This window comes from Rhinopithecus roxellana, chromosome 8 (assembly GCF_007565055.1).
Source record: "Rhinopithecus roxellana isolate Shanxi Qingling chromosome 8, ASM756505v1, whole genome shotgun sequence".
Taxonomy (NCBI): domain Eukaryota; kingdom Metazoa; phylum Chordata; class Mammalia; order Primates; family Cercopithecidae; genus Rhinopithecus; species Rhinopithecus roxellana.
The window spans coordinates 85720835-85730973 of NC_044556.1; the positions used below are offsets into that span (position 1 = coordinate 85720835).

The 10139-nt window shown below is 44.5% G+C and overlaps 1 non-coding gene across 1 annotated transcript; it reads left to right on the plus strand.

Annotated features, from left to right (window-relative positions):
* Positions 1-5635: 5635 nt before the first annotated feature.
* Positions 5636-5708, plus strand: TRNAT-UGU. Its single transcript has one exon. It is a non-coding gene; the product is annotated as a tRNA-Thr (tRNA).
* Positions 5709-10139: the final 4431 nt, after the last annotated feature.

A 10139-nucleotide genomic window follows, 5' to 3' on the forward strand; every position in this document is an offset into this window, starting at 1 on the left:
AAGAAGCATTGAAACCCCATCCCACTCTCCTGTGGTACATTTGGGTTGGAAACTTCTACCAAAGGCTGCAAAGAGCAGATAACATGACAGAAGAGAGCTGTGTCCACTGAGAGACTATCTTCTCCTTAGCCTCGTTGAATGCTTGCCCTGTCTGACTTTAATACGGTTAATTCTAATCTGTGGTTTTTCCGGAGGTGAGATAATCTCCCCTTTATGAGCATGACTCACTGGCTTCTATTTCAGCTCCCAAAGAAGAGTGATAATGTCTCACTCAGCAGGTGCCTGAGAGAAGCTTTGGCCTTATGAGCCCCATGTTCTTCAGCCTTTTCTATGCCTCCTGTCACCCCTCTTTCTACAACAGGAGAGCTTCATGCAAGCACTCTAAGATACAACTAACAATAAAAGTAATTTACATCACTTACTATTCTCCAGATGCCAAGCTCTGCATAAAGTGTTTACATGCTTCATTTCATTTATTCTTCACAAGTCCCCACATGAGATGGTATTATATTATCATCATCATTCCCATTTTATAAATGAGGAATCTGAGTTGACTGTACTGCCTGTTCCTCTTCCTTAGCACTGGTCCCCACAGTCCACCCATTATCTGAATAATGTCTGCTTTCCTACTAGTCTTTATGCTTGGCAAGAGCAGAGGCCACATCTGGATTGGCTGACCACTTAATCCCCAAACTGGCAGGAGCAGAGCCAGAGCTGAGACACGAGCAGGCTGGCCCCCAGGACCGTGTGTGCTCACCCTCTGCTGTCATAGAAGGTGAGTCTGCAAAGCTGAGAAGTGGGTTCCTGGGAGGTAGGTAGGCCCTTGGGATACGTATGGGTCAGGAAAGCAGTGGAAGAGAGAGTTTTAGGAGGAAAAGCAGTCATCAGCACTACGTGCTGCCAAGACACCAAGCCTTCACCCACACAGAGCTTACCTAGTGCCAATGAGGGTCATTTTGGTGGAGCTGTAGGGCCAGAAGACAGATGGGGCAAGTGGAATGTGTGAAAGGTAAGGGTCAGAGCAAATGTGTGGGGACAACTCACTGGAGTTGAAAGGTGGTTATTACTTTATTTTCCACGAGAGAGACAAAGAAGCAGATGGAAAGGATCCAGTTGAGCATGAGAGGTTGAATAAAGGGATAAAGGACATAGTGGGTCCTGCTGGGGTCCTTAGAGGGAAGAGAGGGCTGGGCCAGGCTCAGTGGCTTATTCCTGTAATACCAGCACTTTGGAAGGCCGAGGCGAGCAGATCACCTGAGGTCAAAAGTTTGAGACCAGCCTGACCAACATGGCGAAACCTTGTCTTTACTAAAAGTACAAAAATTAGCCGGGCGTGGTGGCAGGCGCCTGTAATCGCAGCTACTCAGGAGGCTTAGGCAGGAGAATTGCTTGAACCTGGGAGGCAGAGGTTGCAGGGAGCCGAGATCACGCCACTGCACTCAAGCCTGGGCGACAAGAGAGACTCTATCCCATTAAAAAAAAAAAAAAGAAGGCTGTCTTTGGGGACAGATAAAGCTCCTCTACCATAACCAAAGGCCAGGCAGGAAAGTGAACCCAGTCACACAGGTCCAGGTGAGCAGTCCATGAAGGGAGGTGAGGCCGGACCCGTGCTGAACTCTTTGCACCCAGCAGCACATTACACCCTGAAAGTGTGCACTCTCCTAGCCCCACTTCTCAGGTGAACAGGAGCTTCAAAAGTTAGGTAATTTTCAGAGGCTAGGAAGGAGGGGGTGAAGAAAGGTTGGTGATACACTCTGGTTCTCTGTCCCCACCCAAATCTCATCATGAGTTGTAATCCAAATTGTAATCCCCATGTGTTGGGGGAGGGACCTCGTGGGAGGTCATTGAATCATGGAGGTGGTTATCCTCATGCTATTCCTGTGATAGTTAGTGAGTTCTCATGAGATCTGATAGTTTTATAAGGGGCTTTTCCCCCTTTTGCTTGGCACTCCTCCTTCCTGCTGCCATGTGAAGAAGTATGTGTTTGCTTGTTTGCTTCCCCTTCTGCCATGATTGTAAATTCCTGAGGCCTTCCTAGCCCTGTGGAACTGTGAGTCAATTAAACCTCCTCCATTTGTAAATTACCCAGTCTTGGGCAGTTCTTTATAGCAGCATGAGAACAGTTGGCCAATGGGTACAAACATACAGTTAGATAGAAGGAATAAGTTCTAGCATTCGATGGCACAGTAGGGTGACTATAATTATCAATAATGTATTGTATATTTCAAAATACCTAGTAGAAAAGATTAGAAATGTTCCCAGCACATCATTTTACTCATGATGGAGTGCAAGTTCCTTCTTCTCATGAAGTCACAGCTTTTCTCTGGCACTAGATAAGCTCAAAGATTCCTTCTGGCTCTGACATCCTCATACCCCCTGACCTTGAGTCTGACTGTGGACAGGACAGTAGAAAGTCTGCTCCCAGGAGGAGAGGATGCACATGGGACAATGATTCAGAGGAGAGCCAGACAGTCCCTACACCAAGTGGGTGGGAGACTGTCCTGGGCTGTCTCCTGTTTCCCACCACCTCAGGGATACCAGGGATTCAATGGGGAAGGGGAGAGGATATAGGTAGGGGACAAAGGAGAGAATGAGGGTGAAGGAGGTGAGAAAGCAAAGAAACTATCTTCTTAAAGCAAAAAGAAGTCCCTTTAACACAAAAAACAGCTGAGGGATATGACTGGGACTTACTAGTTTTCATCTCCTTTCTCTCCCAACAAAACTGGACCCTGGGATGCCTTCCCTCCTGGCAGTGCCAGAAGCTGGAATCTCTCCACGTGGTTTTCTGCTCAGGGTCGACCATAGACCAGAAGTAAATGCTCAATCTTTGAAGAACATTCCCTTCTATGTTCGTTTCTGCCATTTCACAGTTTCCTAGCACTTTCAAGTTCACTATTGTGTTGAATCCCTCAAAATGCTCTGAAACAGATAGGCCAAAATTATCACTTCCATTTTACAGTCTTTATAGGATGTCTACTTTCTTTATCTTTATTTCATCTTACCATTTAACTTTGTGTCCTTTTTCTCACAGTACAGAAATTGGAATTGAAAAGAGGAGAGGTTCCATTTGTCTATCACATGCTACCTCCTGCTGCTGGGAGATCACGTGCATCAGTACTGAGAGGAGGGGCCAGGGATGGTGCTGTGCCAGGTCAAGGGAATGGAAGAAGGGAAATTCAAAATTCATTTGTTGGAATCCTAACCCCCAGTACCTAAGAATGTGACCTTATTTGGAAAGAGCCTTTTCATAGGTAATCAAGCTAAAGTGAGGTCAGTGGGGCAGGCCCTAACCCAGTATGACTGGTGTCCTTATAAAAAGGAGAAATTTGGATACAGAGCTATACATAGAGGGAAGATGATGTGAGGAGACACAAGGAGAAAACGGCCATCTACAAGCCAAGGAGATCCTTCCTTCACTGCCCTCAGAAAAAAACCAACCCTATCAACACTTTGATTTCATACTTCTAGCCTCCAGAGCTAGAAGATAATACAGTTCTGTTGTTTAAGTCACCTAGTGTGAGGTATTTTGTTCCAGCAGCCCTAGCAAACTAACGCACTCCTCAAAATCGCCTCTGAGGTGGAAAATAAGCCAGCTCTCTAAGGCTCTTGCCAAGACAACATAAAACATTAAAATCAGGCTTACATGTTTCAGGTGGAAGGAACATGTGAAATTAGAGATAATGGTGCCTGCAGGTTGCTTGAGAGGGAGGGAAAGTTTGTATATGAAAGATGCAATTGACTGAGGAGTTTGACCTTTACCCAGAGTACAGTGAGAAGGCACTGGAGGTTCCCGGAGCTGAGGAGGGACAAGAGCCATGCATTAGGCAGTAAATCTCAGAGCAATGGACTGGGGAAGCAGGAGAAGGAGAAAATCAGATAAGCTGCAGAATCTAAGGGTGGTGCAAAATTCCAACACAGATGGAGAGGCAGTGCAAGTGAAAATAAGGCAAAATGATGAGAAGACAGCTCCCAAAGCACTTCCTTGATTTCTCTTTTCTCTTAATTTACTAAATGAACATCATCAGAGATGTCATTCACCTCAACATTTGTTGAGCATCTACTATGAACCAGACACTATTCTAGGTGTTGAAAAGGCAACAGTGAATAACCCCGGCCCTCAAAGAGCTGACATTCCATCAGGGAGAGATAGATGAAGAATAAAAAACAATAAGCACATTATCTACTACAAAAGAAGGTTAAGTAGTATGGAGTAAAAAGAGCAGAAGAAGGAGGATGGTGCAGCTGTAAATAGGGGATCAGGACAGCTCTCATTGAGAGCACGGATGTAAGCAGACGCTTGGAGATGAGGGAGAGATGCCTGTAGCCCACTTGGTGAGCATGATCTTCATTCTGTTTTTCACATGCTAATGGATCACGTTGTGGCCATGACTTCATTCCTTTAGTAAATGGTTCATTAACCAAAAGGGAATGAAGCATAGTGATCCTGACCATTAAAAAAAAGAGCAGGGCCCGGGTGTGGTGGCTCACGCCTGTAATTCCAGCACTTTGGGAGGCCGAGGTGGGCGGATCACGAGGTCAAGAGATCCAGACCATCCTAGCCAAAATGGTGAAACCCCGTCTTTACTAAAACCACAAAAATTAGCTGGGTGTGGTGGTGTACACCTGTAGTCCCAGCTACTTGGAAGGCTGAGGCAGGAGAATGGCTTGAACCCGGGAGACGGAGGTTGCAGTGAGCTGAGATCACACCATTGCACTCCAGCCCAGGCAACAGTGCGAGATTCTGTCTCAAAAAAAAAGAAAAGAAATAGAAAAAGAAAAAAGAAGGAAAGAAAGATAAAGAAAGAAAGAAAGAAGAAAGAAAGAAAGAAAGAAAGAAAGAAAGAAAGAAAGAAAGAAAGAAAGAAAGAAAGAAAGAAAGAAAGAAAAGAAAGAAAGAAGAAAGAGAAAGAAAGAAAGAAAGAAAGAAAAGAAAGAAAGAAGAAGAAAGAAGAAAGAAAGAAAGAAAGAAAGAAAGAAAGAAAGAAAGAAAGAAAGAAAGAAGAAAGAAAGAAAGAAAGAAGAAAGAAAGAAAGAAAGAAAGAAAGAAAGAAAGAAAGAAAGAAAGAAAGAAAGAAAGAAAGAAAGAAAGAAAGAAAGAAAGAAAGAAAGAAAGCAAGCAAAGCAAAGCAGAGGCAGAGCTTTGCTTGTTCATTCTGGTTCATTCTGCCTCATCTAGCATTATTTGAGTACTCAGTAAATATGTGTTGAAGCAATTAATTCATCCCAAATCAGTAACTTAGTTTATGAGAACAAAGACACCCCCATAACTTCCCACTTCCCTGAAAGTACCAAACTTGATACAATTTATCAAGGAAGCAAGATTGAAAGATTTATTGAGAGTAAACATCCCACTGAAAATATGACCAGAACACCATTTCATTTTTGCACTTTCCCTCCCAGCCCTTGTCTGTATGCGTAAGTTAGGTACGATTTAGTGTATTGTAATCACAAACATATGATTTGAGGCTTCAGTGTTTTACATTTATCATCATGTTGTAAGCACTTTTCTCTGTCATTTCATAGCCTTTATAACTACCATTGATAATAGATGCATGGGGTCAAATTCTCACGGACCGCCAGGTCAACCAATGCTGTTGGTAAGATCTATGAATTCCTGAAAGCAACGTTGCACGTGGGCTCCATAGCTCAGTGGTTAGAGCACTGGTCTTGTAAACCAGGGGTCGCGAGTTCGATCCTCGCTGGGGCCTCCTGTCGGCTTGCTTTTATTTTAATCCATAGTATTTAAATACAGAATAGAGTCCAAAATGGAAAACGTGATTTCCGAAAACGTTACTCCTAGCAGAGTTAAACGTTAGTTCTCCTGAAATGCAAATGATGAGCATCCTTAACGTGCTTTAGAAGTGACCCGGAAGAGAGAATCCTGGACCCCCAACAAGAAGCAGGCAAGGGCACGAGGAGGGGGAAACTGGCTTGGCAGCCCCAGTATTACCCGGACCTGTAGGCCGGAGTACCGGAAATGGAGGCTTGAGGCCAACGCCCTGCACACAGATACCGTTCCCTCCATGAAAACCAAGTGGAGGCGTCGGCCTTGGCAGTGAACTCGGCTGCTGGCTAACAAGACGGGCCGTGGCGGCGCCGCGCCTGCAGTTACGGCGCGTGGCCGGAAGGCGGCGCTGTGGCACCGCTCCCCATCGCCTCCCGGGAGGCCGGCGGCTGCGCTTCTCTACGCCCTGCCAGGGCCGAGAGCGCGGCCAGCGTGGCCCCGACGCTAGCCGGCTCTGTGGCTGACACGTGGCAGCCCAGGCACGACAGCCCGGCCTGACTCCAAGGTCCTGCCCCTTCCGAGGCGACTCCCAAAAATAGTCCCGGGTTGCTTGGGAAGCCAGTGTTTGCAGCCTTTCTGACTCCGTGTTTTCCCTGAATTCCTCAATGCCGCGTGACTACAGAGTCACCAGAGGAAAATGCCAACAGCCTTTTTTGTGACCACATGAATTTTTCCAACCCAGGATTTCTTTTCCCAGATCTGAGGGCCAGAGCTTGATAAAGGACTGTGTGTAAAGACGCCACAAGCCGCGTGTGGCCGCTGGGTTGCTTGAAATGTGGCTAGTCCAAATGGCGATGCCCTGAAAGAGTAAAATACACATGGAATTTAAAAGACTTGGAACCGAAACAGGATGTAAGCCATCTCACTAGTAATTTCTGAATTGATTCCATATTGAAATATATTGGATTATATAAAATATAGTGTAATTAAAATAATTATAAAAAATTGTATAATTACAATTAACTGTATTTTTTTAATGTGTCTACTAGAAAATTTTAGGTTACATTTGTGGCTCCCATCTGCAGCTCTCATTTATCTTTCTGTTAGATGGTGCAGGTTAGGGACCCGGAGTCTGCAGCTCTCATTTATCTTTCTGTTAGATGGTGGTTAGGGACCCAGAGTCCTCTGACCTTGCATTTAAGTTAATTCTTAATCTGGCTCCCACTAAGTAAACGGTAATAGCCAGAGAAAGTCTCTTTCATCTCTGGGTCTCCCGGGAGTCAGTACTGTGCCTGACAAGCAGTAAGCACAGCCTTCATTGAGATGAAATTAAAAATCTCCCCAACAAGCTCTTTAAAGCCAGGGAATTTATCTCCTTTTTTTTCTTTTTCTTTGTTGGTGGTGGTGGTGGTGTTTTTGTTTTTGTTTTTTTTTGAAAGGGAGTCTCCCTCTGTCGCCCAGGGTTGAGTGCAGTGGGTTGATTTCGGCTCACTGCAACCTCCACCTCCCAGGTTCAAGCGATTCTCTTGCCTCAGCCTCCCAAATAGCTAGGATTACAGGTGCCCGCCACCACGCCCAGCTAATTTTTTGCATTTTTAGTAGACATGGGATTTTGCCATGTTGGCCAGGCTGGTCTCGAACACCTGGCTTCAAGTGATGCACCCACCACGGCCTCCCACAGTGCAGAGATTACAGGTGTGAACCACTACAAGGAATGTGTTTCTTAAACTGAGTTCGCTTTGGGAGTGATGCAACTGTAAGACTTTCTGTTTTGGCTTGCAATATTTTAGATCTAGGAAAACACACTCAACACCCTCATACTTTGTTAATTATTTTGGCCCTCTGTGGTTACGATATCTACTGCTAGCAATGCTGTGGAGGTGAAGTGTTCACAGTGCCTTGAGGACATAGGACCCACTGATGCAAGAAAAATACCTGTATTATCGCAAAAGTATTAGCCCTTTACTAACACACTGAATGCCTTTTGGCAAAGCCATTTGGGATCCTTGAATACCTTAGTCCCAGGACTACTTACTCTGAGTTACTTGGTCATGAAGTAACAAAGTAGTAAGAAAGAGAAGTTTTTGAAGCTCTCTAATCCCATCTCCCTCCAGTCATTGCCAGTCGTCATCATTCCTCTCCCTTCCCCTGACACAAGCTGATCTCTAGAAAGAGCAAGTACCCGCACATGTGTATTTTTCAACTCTCCGAACTTTTCAACACCTTAGGCTGTAAGAAAGAGGAATACATTTTGGCTTTTCAATGCCCTAGAGATTGTTTTCTGACAGTCCTAGACCCTTCCAGGAAGGCTCACCGGCATCACCAGGCATCCTTCCAAAAGATAAAGCCACTTGCTAGAGAAAAACACTCTGCCTCTTCCCCACCTTTCCAACATTTCAGAGGTCCCATTCAGCTTCCCGTTCTAGACCCATGCAATACCCTCCAATGCAAAACCAGTGTTCCAAATGCTTTGAATTTGGTGTGTGTGATCCTTTAAGTTGATACATGAATTTTGAGCATTTTCCCCCAGCTCAAACACTTCCAGTCCAGACTGTATTTTTGCCCCATGTATTTGAAGAAAGACCACGTGAGCAAAGAAAGCAGAGTGGGCTCAAACATTTAGTCTGGAGGTTAGATCCAATCTTCTTGAACTGGCCTGGGGTTTTCAGCTCTTCCAACAAAATAACCCTGGGTTAATCCCCTCCACCTTTAAGTTGCTGTCTTCATCAGAGAAGAAGCTAAAAGTGTGAAATATCAAGTTGGTTAGACTCTGAAGTTCATTTCGATCCTAGAGAGTATACATAAGCGCTACAAAAGTAGGCAAGGAAAACTAAAAGTATGAAAAAGGCGAAGGAAGAAGACTTGAAGATGATCAAAAAAATGATCTGCAGAAAACGATGACTGGTGTTTAGCAGCTTCCATAAAGACAGAACAAGAGAAAAAGAATCAGAGAGGTTTGATGGATTCCTGTTAGGTAAGGTTACCTAAAGTAAAAAGATGGAAACTGCTTCTATAGAAGTCTTTAAAAAAAAAAATCTATCCAGAGTATGTCCAATCCTATCTAAAATAGTGATCATATGACCTTAAAAGTTAACAACCCTGGTATTTTATGCTTTTGTTCTCTTTAAACCAAATTGTCTACACTCTTCTGGATGTTTTGCATAATATGAAGAACTTGATGAAAATAGGGACCAGTTCCTCTGTGAGTTCTTCGATCCTCAGATACATAGTTCAAAAGTCACAATCCTTCATTGAGGGCCTCCATGAAGGCAGGTGCACGGCAGATTGCAAGGGGGAATTGGTTCTAGTCCAACTGAACTGTTCCCTGTTCCCTTACACCACTGTGATACAGTCACTTAACCTCACAAAGCTTCACTTTTCTCATCTTCAATGGAGGTTTTATGGCAACAGAGAAGAGCAGGGCTTTGAGGTTTCAAGATAAGGTATAAGCTTGGCACGTAGTAGGTATTCAAATAAAATGTAGTTAAGTTTATTATGCTATGTGCACAATAAAGCCAAATAGTGAAACTTCCTTTGCAAAGATTATAACAGTGAGAGAAGCCTGGCATGGCTGACCCCCTCTTGCCTCTAGCCTCACGGGCTGGCTGTCCTCACTCATTCCTGACTGAGGCCAAGCTAACCATGGGAGGAATTTAGTTTATTGTTTAACTTTGAAGCAAGAATTATAATAGTCCCTCCCTAAAACTAACTCCCTCCTTACTCAGGGACTGAAGCTGCCTTTGTAAAACTGATGGAAGGCCACTAGATTATGGGAAGGGCCTGAATTCTGCTAAAATGTAAGCATCATTTCTATAATCCCTTACTGCTCAGGAGTCATGTGGTCAGAGGTCACAAGATTTATGACTTCTCCAGTTGCTCCTATAGATAACATCACTATTGTAGCACCTAAGATTGGTCTTTTGAGATGTTTTTCAGATGGTTGCACCCTGGAAACCAACTAACCCTATCCAGATTTGTGATTCATCACTCAACATTTCATGTGGCCCCGATCCAGAGGCAGACTCAGTGCACAGGGACTGTTCCTCACACCCCTATGATTTCATTCTCAACCAATCAGCAGCACACATTCCCTAGCCCCTCCCCCCACCAAACTATCCAGCCTCTGAGTTCTCTGTGAGACTGATTTGAGTAATAACTCCAGTCCTTCTAGTTGGCAGCCTCTGTGTTAAACTGTTTTTCTACTGCAATATTGTAGTCTCAGTGAATTGGTTTTGTCTGTGCACTACACAGGAAGAACCTGTCAGGCCATTACGATAGTAAGTGCTGGAGGTGCAGAACTGAACCTGCTCTTGTTCATTTCATGAGCTTTGGGCTGGGGAAAGGAGATACCACATTTAAAGGGTCTTTCCTTGGAAGCTTGTCACAGGCTTCCTCTTAGACCTGAGGTGAAGCA